Source organism: Hyla sarda, chromosome 10 (genome assembly GCF_029499605.1).
Source record: "Hyla sarda isolate aHylSar1 chromosome 10, aHylSar1.hap1, whole genome shotgun sequence".
NCBI lineage: Eukaryota > Metazoa > Chordata > Amphibia > Anura > Hylidae > Hyla > Hyla sarda.
In genome coordinates, this window is record NC_079198.1 from 20,180,794 (window position 1) to 20,197,107 (window position 16,314).

The 16,314-nt window shown below is 41.9% G+C and overlaps 1 protein-coding gene across 5 annotated transcripts in view; it reads right to left on the bottom strand.

Annotated features, from left to right (window-relative positions):
* Positions 1 to 2,177: 2,177 nt before the first annotated feature.
* The window catches only part of SYT3 (synaptotagmin 3), a 223,479-nt gene continuing 209,342 nt past the window's right edge, over positions 2,178 to 16,314 (bottom strand). For all 5 annotated transcript variants that reach the window (XM_056541858.1, XM_056541857.1, XM_056541860.1 and 2 more), the window contains one exon: positions 2,178 to 5,053. The gene's annotated coding sequence lies outside the window, so the exon portion shown is untranslated. The remainder of the gene's footprint in view (positions 5,054 to 16,314) is intronic.

Here is a 16,314-nt window from a genome sequence, read left to right on the forward strand (position 1 = left end):
GTATAGCTCCCTGCCCAGGGAAATACCTACGGGGCTGGCGGGGGACCTCACCATTCCTGCGGGTGGAAACGTCTCCCAGTAATGGTAAGCAAGATGATTTTACCATATACAGTATAACGCATTGACATGCATTACCGTATTTTTCGCCCTATAGGACGCACCGGCGTATAAGATGCACCCAATTTTTAGGGGCAAAATCTAAAAAAATAAAGATTTTGAACCCAATAGTGGTCTTCAACCTGCGGACCTCCAGATGTTGCAAAACTACAACTCCCAGCATACCCGGACAGCTGTTGGCTGTCCAGGCATGCTAGGAGTTGTAGTTTTGCAACATCTGGAGGTCTGCAGATTGAAGACCACTGCATAGGAGGTAATACTCACGTGTCCCCGCCGCTCTGGACCCGTCACCGCTGCCCTGGATGTCGCTCCATCGCTGTCGCCGTGTCCCCGTCGCTCTGGAAAGTCTCTGCTGCCGGCCGGGTATCCTCGCTCTCCGTCGCCGCCATCACGTCGTTACGCACACCGACGCACGTACGCGACGACGTGATGACGAGGAAGGAGAGCGCCGGCATACAGGGGATCCCTGAATGGAGAAGACACCGAGGAGGCAGGTAAGGTCCCTCCCGGTGTCCTGTAAGCACTAACCCGGCTATTCAGTCGGGCTGTTCGTGACCGCCGCGGCGGTCCCGAACAGCCTGGTTAGTGTCACTTTCCCTTCAGACGTGGTGGTTAGCTTTGATCACCGCGTCTGAAGGGTTAATACAGGGCATCACCGCGATCGGTGATGTCCTGTATTAGCCGCGGGTCCCGGCCGTTGATGGCCGCAGGGACCGCCGCGATAGGGGTGTATTCGCCGTATAAGACGCACTGACTTTTTCCCCCCAAGAAGAAAAAGTGCGTCTTATACGGCGAAAAATACAGTATATAGGAAAATCTAATGGCAGGTTCCCTTTAAAGGGTTTATCCAAAACATTTCTCGCTTATCCAGTGGTAGTGATAAATGTTTTTCATGGAATAACCCCTTTAAAGGGGCTGAACAGATTAGAAAAAGATGACTGCTTACTTCTAAAAAACACAACCACACTTGTTTTTTGTTTTTTTTTGGGGGTAGAGGATCAGTCCCATTCACTTTAGTTCAGCCAACCTACAATACTAGACACAACTCGGGTCCGGGCTGTCTCCAGACGAAAGATGCCATATTTTACTAACTGCTGAAACCTCTTTAGTGTGTAAGTGAATGAGGATATTTCTTTTTAGGAAATTCATTTTTAAAGTTTAATGGACACTGTCATTAAAACTAATTTTTGCTATTGCTCTCCTTATAGTAAATAAAAATTAATGTACTTTGTTTAAAAAAAATAAAAAAATAAAGTTTTTTATGTTTAAGTTGTGTTTAAAAAAGCTGCCACTAGGTGTCTCCCTACTTGTCCAGAGCACATTTCCTCCATCTTTTGCACAGACTTTGGACTCCTGCAGGCCTGACTGAAGTCCAAAATCAGGAAATGCAGTCTGGAGTGCTGAGGGAGGGTTTGTGCAGCCTTATCCAATCATAGCTCATCTCAATCTGAACTGCTGTGGGCTGTGTGTAGCAGAGTGAGGGAGGAAGTTCTCCCCTGTATGGCTTCAGATGATGTCACGCCTGCTGGGTAACACCCCTTCCCAGTCATTGAATCTGACTGAGACTGAGCAGAAAATAAAGAGCAATATCAAGGTAGAAAACTAAAAATGTATAAGAATAAAGGCAGGGGGTGGTTTATCATGATGGGGGCAGTGGGAGGATTATAAAATGTAACAAGATCATGAGAGGTATTCTTTAAATTAGCTTTAACCGCACCCATTGTGCTGTCATGGCAGTGGGTGTGGTCAGATTTAAGGTGAGCATTGATAGCGCCACAATCGGTCCAGTTAGCTCCTATTTTGGCTTGCTAAAAGTCTCAGATGGCCTAAACCAACTTTTGTTCTTGGCTTTGTGTCATCAAGTATTCCAAGACTGATACCCTGTCGTTGACCTTTTTATGCTAAATACTAAAATTTCATAAACCCAATATGTCCTGAATTTAGCAAGACTGTCCCCGATTCCGAGCTTAGTTCTTCAGTCTGAGGTGACCAGTGTCTTCCTTGCATCTGTCTAAAAATTGGGAGTTAGGTAATACACACAATGAAGACAATACACTGCATTTCACATCTTCCTTTTATTACTTTTTTTGTATTTTTCAATAGTTTAGTATGGCTTTACAGTCAATGACTGTTCAGAAATGAACATTTTCTCACACACTATAAACAGACAAATGTTTTAATTTTTATTTATTAATTTTTTATCCAAAACGTGCATTTGGTTTTGATTTTATTTTTCATGGTTCAAATTTGTATGAGTCAGCTTTGTTTGCTTTTGTTTCATATTTTTTTTTACCTCCTCTTATTAACTAAAATATATTGGGCAGCCCCCCCCCATAAGTAGCAGATCTGTTCCTCTTGCAATTTATAGTTTTTTTTAGAGCATGCTATGAAGTCCATGCAATCCTCTGTGAATCCAATCGATGTAGAGAAATTTGGAGGAAAAGTGCTAGCACCTAAAGAAAGGCCACCCAAGAGGAACGCGTCGTATGGTCAAGCTCTTTTATACCCCTTTGCAAGTAGCCAAAAACTGAAAGTACATTATTATGGACTATACCTCATACAAAGAGAATCTCATCATGAAATTCAAAATTTCACATTTTGTTTTTTGCTCATATCAAGATGATACGAAATGTATACATGACCCTTGAAATTTCCCCGCTTTTCATCACTAAGACTTCTTCATCTTCAAAGTGAATCTCCATCTTTTATCAGTCATTTATAGATCCTAAATTCTGTGTGAATTCATCTCTTAAAGGAGATCTCCGGCAAAAATTAACTTTTCCCCTATTCATAAGTAGCTGATCATAGGGGTCCGACTGCTGGGGCCCCACCGCAATCACCGAGATTGGACCCAGTGAGGAGAGGGTGCTGCAGCCAGCATGCGCTCCATTTATTTCTATGGGAGTGCCGAAAAGACCAGAGTACAGCTCTCGGGCATCACCGGCGCTCCCATAGAAATGAATGGAGCGCATACCGTCTACTGGTAGATGACACGTGCTTCTCACTAAGAGCGCCGGGGACTCATCCTGGAGATTGCAGCAGTAGGTCGGACCCCCCTCCCCGTGATCAGCTATTATCCCCCATTCTGTGGATAGGGGATAACTTAATTTTGGCTGGAGTACTCCTTTAATATTAATATTTTTTTCTTGGTTTGTTTTTTATTGTTTTTTTTATTACAGAGTTCTGATTTCCTTTCTTGATTGTAAATTTTAAGATTGAAACTGATCACCTATCCATAGTAATGAGTAGAAATTAGTCAATTTCCCAAGATTCTTTTTGGGTCCAACTAGATGGATGTGACAAATTAGTTTAATATTCAGATTTGAAAGTGCTTAGGTCACCCTGCGGTTGCCCATGCAAAGGGCAAAAATGTGTTAAAGGCTGGACACTCACTTGAAGAATCTTTTCGATATACAAAAGGATAGGGAAATTGTTATTTTTAAATGAAGTGATGGATAAAAGTCACCTAAACTCCGAACATCTGGAAGTGGTCAACAAGTCAGAAAAAATGAAGACATCAAGAAGATTTTAATCGACATGTGGATATTGCACACCCTCCGTTAAGCAATGGCAACATTAAGACGTGATCAAGAAATATACCTTGTAGGACTGAAGATGTATCGAAACAAGAACAGAGTCAGGTACAGAATTACTATACATCGGTCACCGTTACACACATGGATGGATTCGCCATATTCGGTTTTGTTCCTGTATGACCATATGTACTCTTCATCCTTCTAGAATACATGTAGATATAGGTTTGGGAATATATATTTCTCTCGTTACTGAAGTATTATAGTTAAAATCATATCTTTATCTCCCAATAAAATCTCAATAATATATTAATCTTCTAAGCCATTAGGCACAATGTTGATTAGTAGGCCACAACGTTTTGGAAAAGGCCTAGTGGCATTTAGCTGGCATAAATTTTTGTAAAAGAATAAGATTTATTTATTTTTAAATCAAATCTATAGGTCAGTATACGACACCTTCTATACAAACCAATAACCGTGCACTGGAAAACAATCATCAGAACCCTTGGATCTACATCAGGGCTGGAAGACAAACCCTTTGTACAGTCGTGATCAACACCAGAAACATCGGACCAATGACCATATTCTGAAGTCTCATTCACCATAATATTAATGGTAAACTTGCATGGATGGAAAAAAAATCCATCAAATACCACTCAACTTGGCATTGGCATCAGCCTCACACACACAGAATTTACATTATTACATAAATCAATAGAAAGACAGTCGACAGAAAAGTGCTTACATCTCATGGCAAGAGTCTAAGAAGTTCTCTTGGTGTCCATCGTCCAACAACTGTTTACCAAAACAAACGGTCTCACGATGGTAAATTAAATGAGCGTGGTACACAACCTGTTTTTTTTTGTTAGTTTTCAGCAGAGGTTCTACATGATCGGTGGTGTTCTCAAAGAATGAGGCAAGCGCTGTTGTCAACAAGCCGATAGCTGTAAAACAAGTCGAAAGACCAATAGCGGCATTGCTTTGGCAAGTCAAGCACTACGTCCTCCACGCAGGGAGCAAAATGATGCTGAGAGGAGAGACTTTTCCTTTACATGCAGATCACTCAGCGTTAATGTCCCTTGATGCCCGCTTTTTATTTAGCGCCACATCGTTCGCCTCTTCTTTACCACCCATGCTCTGCTCAGTGCATTGCTGGAGTTTGAAATGAGGAGAGTCAAGTCAGGCAGCATTCACTATCCCCATCCATGGCGGGAAGGCCTGTATGAGTTCACCATGGCTTGGTGCAGATTCATCCAAAATGTACATGATTACTCTATGGCTTTAAGTAAATCTACATTTGTTTACAGCCTCATCTTCCTTTCGTCATTCCTGGGAGTCCGATGCTCTCCTCGTTGAAAAGGTGAGATGAAGAGGAAACAGAGCAAGGCCTGCAGCTCACATACCTGAAAGCAACACAACATTGGTTAGAATGACACATATAGGAAGAGTACAGTATAAGATACAGGATGCTTCTACTGACCAGAATTTCTGGTAGACTATAGCTTTAATTTAAAGGAAATCTGTCATCCGTATCACCAACACAAACGTGTCGTACAGGCTTGTAGTGCGGTTGATACTGATCACAATTATACTAACAGCGTCCTGAACCGTCGCTCCGTTCCGCCGTAATTCTTTCTGTTATATGCAAATTAGTTGCTTGGGGCATGGGTGGAGCTATGAACCCTGCTCTTGGCACTGTGACGTCATCTTCGCTGGGTGGGCTGCGCCCGGCTCCTCCTTATTCATAATCCCCCTTCCTGCTTGTTCGGCCTGTACTGCGCATGCGCCGCTTCCCGGATACACTCAGAAGCAGCATTGGGCTGAGATCTGCTCCCGGCAAAGATGATGTCACAGTGCCCGGAGCAGGGTTTGTAGCTCCGCCCATGCCCCAAGCAACTAATTAGCATTTGCCGAAAAAGATGAATTACTGCAGAACGGAGTGATGGTTTTGGACGCGGTAAGTATCATTTTGATCTGTACCATCTGGACTACAAGCTTATATGACAGGTTAGTGCGGGTGATACTGATGACAGATTTCCTTTAAAGGAGACGTCTCATCCTAAATATTACTGAAAAACTTATCCCCTTACCCCCTATCCCTAAAGGAGAGCGGAAGACAGCCAAATGGCTCTCCCATAGAGATGTATGGCGGAGGCGTAGTGACCCTGCTTCGGGTGGGGGTCATGATGTGCCGCTTCAGAGGAGAGCCGGGCCCCGCACAGGAGATCACGGGGAGTCCCAGCGGTCGGACCCCTCGCAATCTAAAACTCATTCCCTATCTGCAGTTTTTCAGTCATTTTTAGGTTGAAACATCTCCTTTAAATGATTATAATGAGAATGTTCCTTTTAGTATAAAATGTTTGCGTTACGAAGCTGGCTGTAAACAAACTGGGGGAAATTAATAAAATCACCAGGGCCAAAAAAAATTTACTTACATGACTTGCTCTGCATTGTCAAAGCATTTAAGGGTATGTTCACACAGCAGAATGTCCGCATGAATATTCCGCACGGACATTCCGCTGCAGCAGAGTCTCATTTATTTCAATGGGATTTTGCGGCACTGTTCACAAGGCGGAATTTCTGTGGCAGATGTTTCTGCCGCGGAAATCCCGATTTTCGGTATCCACATAAAGAATAAACTTGTTTTGTATTTATTTATTTTTTTGCGGATTTTACTCAGAAATGCAATGCTGTCTTGAGACGGCACATTTCCGAAAGGTCCTAGCGTTAGTGTGTTCTGCTGGTGCCCACTGTCTGCAGAATGAAAGAAAATTCCATTATGTGAATAAAGCCTTACTGGAAATTGGGTGCAGCTTCATCGAAAAAGGGGTAAGACCTAAATGCGCCAAACATGTCCTATAGTTAAAAAACCTGCATATTCTGAGGGTCCATGCACCCTACAGATAATCTACTCAGAATTTTCCGTTTGTAGCAGAATCCAGTGGATCTCAATGGGATTCCGCTGCTTAGTGAACACTATGGAAGTTTCATGGTGGAAATTCCGACACAAATCCAGGTTCCACTAAAAAAACAAACATGCTAATTTTTTTTCATGGGAATCAGCTCGGATGTACGGGCACGCTGGGAATTGTAGTTTTGCAACAGCTGGAGGCACATTGGTCTAAGAATTAGATAGTTTTTACTTATCTCTTCTGGTGATTCCTAAATAATATTCATAATATTGAGGCTATCTTTTTGTGAACTGGCTATTTCCTGTTGGAGTTGCCTCTCTTCAACTACAAATCCCATAATTCCTTTTTTTGTAAGTGTGAGTTCACTTTTCTCCCTCCCACACATCGACCACCCCACCCATTGAAACACACCTGAGCTCCCTTTAATGCAGTAGACCAGTGTTTTCGAACAAGTGTGCCTCCAGCTGTTTCAAAACTAAAACTCCCTGTACAATGACCCCCCCCCCCCACGTAGCGGTTGCTCCACCTATTGAAGCACACACAGGCTCCCTCAGAACACCTGACTATTGATGTAATGTCTTGGGCAGCACTACAAGCCGGGAAAACCTGAGACAACACTCATTTTGTATGCTGCTAAAAATAAACTCCGGGGGGAAAAAATGATGAATTGTGACACCACCATAAAACACAGGTACAGACACTATATTATTAACTAAACTAACTTTACAGCCCCTGTAGCATAGTCATATAAAAAAAATCCTGGAATACCCCTTCAATACAACACCCTGTAAAAAGGCTCATTTATACGTTTGGCTGTCCGGGCATGTTGGGAGTTGTAGTTTTGCAACAGCTGGAGGCACCTTGGTACCCTAGTGCACACTTGCTCCATTTTATGGCATTCATTGGAGTAGTTTATGATTTTTTTTCTTTCAGATTCATATGGGTCCGTGCAACTTGTGGGTTGCGAAAAGCCACAACATGACAGCGTGTGTGAGCTCGTAATCTCCCCATAATATTGAGGTTAGTCACCCGAACAGATGTCTATAATTTTAAATCCATTAAGTTATCATTTTCCCCCTCTATATTCCAGGCCCGTATCGCTTTTTATTACGTAACGCAATGTAATTTTCCGTATGTAAACTTTACAGGCAATTTTTTTTGTGCTATGGTTACCATAGCAACCGAAGCGAGTTCACCATCATCGGGATAATGGCAAACTATTTGTGACTTGTCTTCTGCAGATAAATGTGTATTGTGTTTGGGTACATTTATTATATACACAGTATATATATATATCTATCTATATATATATATATATATATATATATATATATATATATTTATATTTTGCCCTAAGAATTATCCAAGGAAGCTCAGGTTCATTCTATTTAATTTAAATCAGTGGTCTCCAAACTGTGGGCCACAGTTTGAAGACCAATGATAAAAGTGATACTGTAAAAACTAACTTACATTATAGGATACTAAAGAAGCACTCTAAGATTTGTTTTATACTTACATAGTGCAGCATAGGCTATTATTAGGGAATTTTGTAAAGATTCTTGTGTATGTATTGTGCTTACCTGTTTTTAGTGCATATGGAAGGCACGGGTTTGGCTCCATACTGAATGCAATTCAATCACAAATTATTTTCTAATGCTGCCTACATTTCCCATGAATCCTCTGGCTTTGGGTGGGGTGTTTGATTACTGCAGCTGGCTATCTAATCAGACTGGTGGTGCTTAAAGGAGTACTCCGCCCCTGGCATCTTATCCCCTATCCAAAGGATAGGGGATAAGATGTTAGATCGCCGCGGTCCCGCTGCTGGGGACCCCGGGGATCGCCGCTGCGGCACCCCACCATCATTACTGCACAGAGTGAGTTCGCTCTGTGCGTAATGACGGGCGATACAGGGGCCGGAGCAGCGTGACGTCATGGCTCCGCCCCTCATGACATCACGGCACGTCCCCTTAATGCAAGTCTATGGCAGGGGGCGTGACGACAGCCACGCCCCCTCCCAAACACTTGTATTGACGGGGGCGGGCTGTTACGTCACGAGGGGCGGAGCCGTGACGTAACGATGCTCCGGCCCCTGTATTGCCCGTCATTACGTGCAGAGCGATCTCACTCTGCGCAGTAATGATAGCGGGGTGCTGCATCAGCGATCCCCTGGGTCCCCAGGAGCGGGACCGCGCCGATCTAACATCTTATCCCCTATCCTTTGGATAGGGGATAAGATGTCTAGGGGCAGAGTACCCCTTTAAGGTCTCCTAGATGAACTCATTTCACTCATAAATGGTTTGAGGCCAGTTCACATTAAGTGGCAAAAGTGATTTCACCTATAATCACAATTGAGAAGTTTTTTTGGAAGATTTTAAGTCTTTAGGCTGTGTTCATAGGTTAATTTAGCACAGCATTTTTCACACGTTTTTACTGCATTTTGACATTTTCTACAGCATTTTCCAAAATTGTATTAAAAACTACACATATTTACTGTGATTTGTGCAACTGCTGACAAAAAAATAAAAAACACAGCAAAAATGCAATGTAAGAACACAGCCATAGAAATAGCAGCAGCAGTATACACATAGCGCTGGAGGGGAGGTGTATAACTACTATATATCCTGATCCCACATAGATATCAGCAGTATACAGATAGAGCTGGGAGGGGAGGTGCATAGCTACTATATATCCTGATCCTATAAAGGTAGAAGCAGTATACAGATAGAGCTGGAGGAGAGGTGTATAACTACTGCATATCCTGATCCCAAAGAGATAGCAGCAGTATACAGATAAAGTTGGAGGAGAGGTGTATAACTACTATATATCATGATCCCATAGAGATAGCAGCAGAAGTATACAGATAGCCCTAGAGGGGAGGGTAAAACTATTATTTATCCTACTCCCATAGAGATAGCAGCAGTATACAGATTGAGCTGAAGAGGAGGTGTATAACCACTATATATCCTGATTCCGTAGAAAAAGCAGCTGCATACATCAGATCTGGGAGGTGAGGGGTCTGTAAGTTGATCATGTCATCCTGTAGTTCACAGGAAGTCAGCTGACCCAGGAGCGACATCCTCTGTGCCACATTACGCACAGTAACTTTGTGAGAGTCCTAATTGTGATCACATGACCACGGATGACATTGTGCAGGAATAAAACAAATTGTGCTGTACGGCTAGTGATGGTGAGTGTGCATGATATGGGCAACAAAGAACCCCCAGAGTGCTTCTTTTAAGGGATTGTCTAGAATTAGAAGACAAATTCTATATTATCGGATTTTTTGAAGAGAATTTCTAGATAGAAGAAAGAATTCAACATTTTAGAGAACGGGGCAGGCAAGAGTGTATTCAGGAAACAAACAAAAAGCTCAGTCATCTTCTTTCACTGCAAAGGATCAAAGACAAATGTTTCTTTGATGACTTGTGTAATTGTTGTCAAGCAAATATTTCACTTTGTTTTCAAAATACCCGAAAATAAAAGTTCCTGATATAAAACATCAATTACAGCGGTAAGATCAAAACCACAGGGAAATACAGCGAAGCAATACACGCCATAATAATTGCTAAGAACTCAACACTAAAGCCAAGTACACAGGGAGATCCATCAGAGGGTGACCGGCTGGGTACATACAGTTCATCAGATCATGTGACTACACAGAGTTAATTTTGAGGCAAATATGACACCCCCAAATGGCCTTAATTTTCTTAATTTTTTTTAAGTCTCTTTAGGAATCCATAAGAGAGAAAAATATTTTGCCCCTAAATAAATTTGGAGATGCACAGACGTACTGTATAGAATGGGGGAATGAAACACTATGGGTGTCATATTACAATAGGGTTCAGGTTTTATCAGCAGGGCCGGATTAACATAGGGGCGGATGGAGCGGCAGCTCCAGGCCCCTGCGTTAAAATAGGCCCAGGGGCCGCACAAACGGCCTGCACAGACCGCCGCAACTCCCTACTCTCCGGCCCGACCGCTGGGAGTGAAGTTTAATAATAAAACATTTCCTTTGGGCCTCAGCGCTGCTTCCGATCAGCCCCTGCTGCCCCTTTAAGAGAGGGGGCTGATGGGGCTGGTCAACTTTTATGAAATGCGTAGCTCACTTGGACCTAGGACCTTTAAATTTGCCATACACTTTAGGTAACACTGACCAATCCACAGATAAGATTTTCCAATTAAAGGGAATGTGTCAGCCATATATCATGCTCAGAGCTGCAAACATGGGAAAATAGCTTAAAGGGAGATACAACCAATGACTCTTGTGTCTTAGCTGGTGTTAAGTTATAAAACCTTATTTTACTTCTAAGCTCAAAAGTTGTAGAAGTGGTACTGAGCTGCAGCATGCATGCCTCCTCTCTGGTCCACCCCTCTCTCTGCTCCGCACAATTGAGTCTTGTATATCATACAGAGCTGAGAGGGATGGGGGAGGGAGGAGGCATGCATGCTGCAGCTCAGCCTGGCCTTTACAACTTTTTTGCTTAGAATTAAAACATGATTTTATTACTTAGCAAACAACCATCCACTAAAAGACAGATGTCATTTATTTGATCTACCAATCTGCTGCTTATGTCTTCAGCTCTGAGCATGATATAGAGCGTTCAGATTCCTTTATAGCTGGTGTATGTAGTAAAACAGTATTTCTGTTCACAATACAACACATTTCGAGTTTGTTCTGGGCTCTTAATCAGGTACAATTAATACTCACATTAAATAAAAAGTCAATGACTAAAAGACTAGAGAAACTAAAGGGGAAAAAAAAATCCCAGATTAAATTGGGATGTTTCAATAAAAAATGTACTGGCTCCAATGATGGTTTAACTAAATTTAGTGTAAATAAAATTATAATACATATCAAACCAATTACATAATTCTAAAGAAAAAAATTCCAGCGTTAAATTGATTACTGATTCATTTTATTTATTTTTTAATAAAGCTAAGGAATAAATTATATGTACTCCAATACTATTAAAAATACAATTCATCATGTAAAAAAGCAAAAAAAAAAAATAAAAAAAAAAAATATATAAATATCTAAACCAAGTCTGCTACATTGATGATGGTATAAAAAAAATGTTATGGCTCTTGGAATATAATAAAAAAATAAATAAAAAAAAATAAAAAAAAAAGTCATAAAATATAAATATTTTATAAATACATAAATATTTATATAAATATAAAATAAATAAATAAATAAATATAAATACATAAATAGATGAAAAAATAAGCAAACAAATACATAAAAAATAACCAGGCTGAAAGTGGCTGAGTCTTCAAGGGGTTAAAGCCAACCAATCTTTAGAAAATGTGATTTTGTTTTTGACTATAGGAACACAAAGATGAGCGGCAAAATAATCAGACTACCCAAATGACTATTCCTGCAGCTCCCTTTAATCTATAATACAGGAATATTAATCTGACTCCACACGGAGCCGCATTCTCTGTTCTTTAATAGACAATAATCTCCGCCGTATTTCGTATTCTCAGTAGTGGTGCTCATATATAACATTATATACAGGTAGATGACAAGGGAAAAGTAAATACTGTATGGAGCTGGAGATTTACGCTCGGCGGCCTGGCTGGGATCGCAGTCGTCTTTATTCATACATGAGAACTAATCAAAGTATTTACAGCCGCAGAATTTGTAATTAGCGCCGCTCATTACCGTCCACAGACAGCGCCATTAATAAAGCATTGAGCAGACTCCTGAATGCAGCACAATGTTAGGAGAAGGAAAAAAGATGTTTTTGCAGCGATACACATTGTCGAGGTGTCGCCGAGCACTAGATGAATGTCACCAGTAGAGATGAGCGAACTTACAGTAAATTCGATTCGTCACGAACTTCTCGGCTCGGCAGTTGATGACTTATCCTGCGTAAATTAGTTCAGCCTTCAGGTGCTCCGGTGGGCTGGAAAAGGTGGATACATTCCTAGAAAAGAGTCTCCTAGGACTGTATCCACCTTTTCCAGCCCACCGGAGCACCTGAAAGCTGAACTAATTTATGCAGGAAAAGTCATCACCTGCCGAGCCGAGAAGTTCGTGACGAATCGAATTTACTGTAAGTTCGCTCATCTCTAGTCACCAGGATCTGTAGATGAGAAATCGGGCTTCTCAATACATCTATAGTTCTAGTAGATTTATTGATATGACATTAAAGGGGTACTCCGCTGCTCATCGTTTGGAACTAACTGTTCCGAACGCTTGTGCTTGTGACGTCATAGCCCTGCCCCCTCATGACATCACGCCCTGCCCCCTCAATGCTAGTCTATGGGAGGGGGCGTGACAGTCGTTCCAGTTTGTTCCAAACAATGAGCAGTGGCGTACCCCTTTAATTCTACCAGACAGTAGAGGAGCATTTTTTGTGCTCCAGAGCTGCTCTTCCTGTTGTAACAGAGGACAGGATGTTCTGACCACACACCGCCATTACACAGCTGCGTTTTGTAGTCACACAGTAAGGCAGACGCTATGTTCACACGGCAGAATGTCTGTCTGGAAAATTTCCAGACAGATATTCAGGGCCGGGTCTCTGCCTGTTGGCAAAATAGGCAGCTGCCTAGAGCTCCCTCTTGATGGGGGCACCGCTCTACCTGCCACAAGAAAGCTAGACAACCAACATCCAAACCACTCACTCATCCAGCAGCATGAGGAGAAGGTTTGTTACAATGTGTCACTCCAGTGGTAAGGTGGGGCGTGTCAAAGGGCGGGGCATGTCAAAGGGTGGGGCGTGTCAAAGGGTGGGTCAATGGGCGGAGTCAAGTGCTTTTGCCTAGGGTGACAAAAATCCTTGCACCAGCCCTGCAGATATTCCACACACAGCAGGACGGTTCCAAAGTGTACCGTTTCAGTAGACGGCAATGCATTACCAAGCAGATTCCGCAGAAAGAATTGACATGTTGGAAACTTTAGTAAATTTCGCCATGTGTACATAACCTTATCCTCTTGGCTCGTTTCACTTTTGTATACCACATTGGAGTTCCTTGAACTGCCACTACCAATAGTATGGCGACTGTAGAGGCCGCAGCACTTTCATGACCAAAATGCATATGGAAATAGCTGATCGTGAGGTGATGTCAGGAATCGGACCACCGTCTACTTAAAGGGGTACTCCCTCCCCCCCCCTTCCCCCCTAAACATCTTATCCTTTGTCCACTGGGGGTTCCGGCTGCTGAGACATGTAAAAAGTTTTGATCAATTGGGGTCTGACTGTACAGACCCCGACCAATCACTAGATGGAGCTGAGGATAAAGTGCAGCTGACTGAGACAATCCTATAGACTTACATTGCTCAATAGAAGCAGTATAAGTTCATATACCAGGAGTGTCACCTGTTTTCACAAAATATACATAGGCCCCCACCCTAATAAAAATTGAAAGCTCAGCCCTCTTTTCTCATTTTACAAATAAAATAATGTAACAAAATATAATGTAAGTGTTATAGGGGTCAGAAAGGGAAAATTTAAAGGGGTACTCTACCCCTAGACATCTTATCCTGTATTCAATGTCCCAATGGTGGGACCCCCACGATCTCCCTGCTGCACCCGGTGTTTGTTTAGAACAGCGGGTGCAGCTCCGGAGGCTCGTGATGTCACGGCCACGCCCCTTCAATGCAAGTCTATGGGAGGGGGGCGTGACGGCCGTCACGCCCCCTCCCATAAACTTGCATTGAAGGGGTGTGGCCGTGACGTCACGAGGCTCCGCTGCGCATGGCCAGTCATCTGGCACGGAGCAAAGTTCGCTTCGTTCACCGGATGTTTGGGGTGCCGCAGCAGAGATTGCAGGGGTCCCCAGTGGGGGGATCCCTGTGATCAGACACCTTACGGCTATTGTGGAGGAAATGCATGGAGGAAAAAAATACAAAACTGAAAAATCCCTGCATTCTTAAAGGGGTATTCCACCCCTAGACATCTTATCCTCTATCCGAAGGATAGGGGATAAGATATCTGATCGTGGGGGGGTCACACCACTGGGACCCCAATGATCTCTGTGCAGCACCCAGCGTTCTTTTCAAACAATAAATATACAAAGACAATAGTAATGAGCAGCAGGGGCCATATTCGAATTTGAAATATTTCGCAAATATATTGATGATTATTCGTCCTATGTTTGCGAAATTCCCACATTCGCTATGTTCATTCACTTATTTTACCATGTGAAAATTTGCATAAAAATTTGCATATGAAAAAAAATTAGCGTGAAAAATTTGCATGTGAAAAATAAATTTATATCCGTCATTACGAATATATAGCACTATATTGTAAATATTCGCAAAATCACAAAGTGGCGATATTCGCGATAAAAATTTGCATCACGAATATTCGTTCTCAACACTAATAGGCAATAAAAGAATGTTTATAAATCCTCAGACTGCCCACTATGATCTCTAACTTCTTTCCCCCTCATCCATGATCTTCTTTTCCCCTCAAATTGCCCACCCATGCCCTTCTCTCACTGACAGGGTGCCCTCTCTCATACATTGCCCTTTTCCTTACAAGTGTCCATGCACGGTGGAACGGTCAATGTAGGAGCACAACTAGGGCAGGCTAGAAGAAAGAAAGACGTTGTCTTATGTATGTCTACTCAACCATCTTGAAAATGTGCCATTATTCACAACATTTTTTCGGTTTACAAATCTGCAAATTTTTTTTTCTAACAGTTTTATAAAATGTTGACGTCTTCTATTATTGATATTTTTTGCTGTTGACTCTTATAGAAATCGTTGCCAGTAAATCCACCTTGAGTTGCTCTTTGGTTGTATTTCCTTTTTCTGAGAGTAGAATCCTTTCTTAAAGGGGTATTCCAGGAAACAACTTTTTTTTATATATCAACTGGCTCCAGAAAGTTAAACAGATTTGTAAATTACTTCTATTAAAAAAATCTTAATCCTTTCAGTACTTATGAGCTTCTGAAGTTAAGGTTGTTCTTTTCGGTCTAAGTCCTCTCTGATGACACGTGTCTCGGGAAACGCCCAGTTTAGAAGCAAATCCCCATAGCAAACCTCTTCTAAACTGGGCGTTTCCCGAGACAGGTGTCATCAGAGAGGATTTAGACAGAAAAGAACAACCTTAACTTCAGAAGCTCATAAGTACTGAAAGGATTAAGATTTTTTAATAGAAGTCATTTACAAATCTGTTTAACTTTCTGGAGCCAGTTGATATATATAAAAAAAGTTTTTTCCTGGAATACCCATTTAATTCTGCTATGGTGCCCTATGATTTCCACGCACGCCCCCAGGCAGTATCACCTATTTTTTTCGTCAGATTGATGTTGGGTATCTTCACATAATGAACAGGGTGGGGGAGGACCTGAGCCTCGCTTCTTTATTTGAATCCCGGAGCCTCACACTCTAAGAGAAATCAATATTCCCGATCCAATTCATTAAATTAGACCTTTCGCAATTTATTTTGATCTATTGAACTGTAAAGGTTGAATTAAGTCCTGCAGTGTAAAGTACAGTCATTCATTATATGGTCCGGCTCGTGGCCTTAGATAATAGTATGCGATACCCAAACTTCTTACTGGGGGGGATTTAATGCTGATATCTTTTAAAGGAACCGAGAATTCACTCAAATGAACTGTAAAAATAAACCTGTCTGCTCATCCATCACTCCCCAACGAGAAAACTAAGAACTCTGCTTCCCCTTTAAAGGGGTACTCCGATGGGAAAAAAAAAAAAAATCAAATCAACTGGCTTGAGAAAGTTGAACAGATTTGTAAATTACTTCTATTAAAAAATCTTAATCCTTCTAGTACTT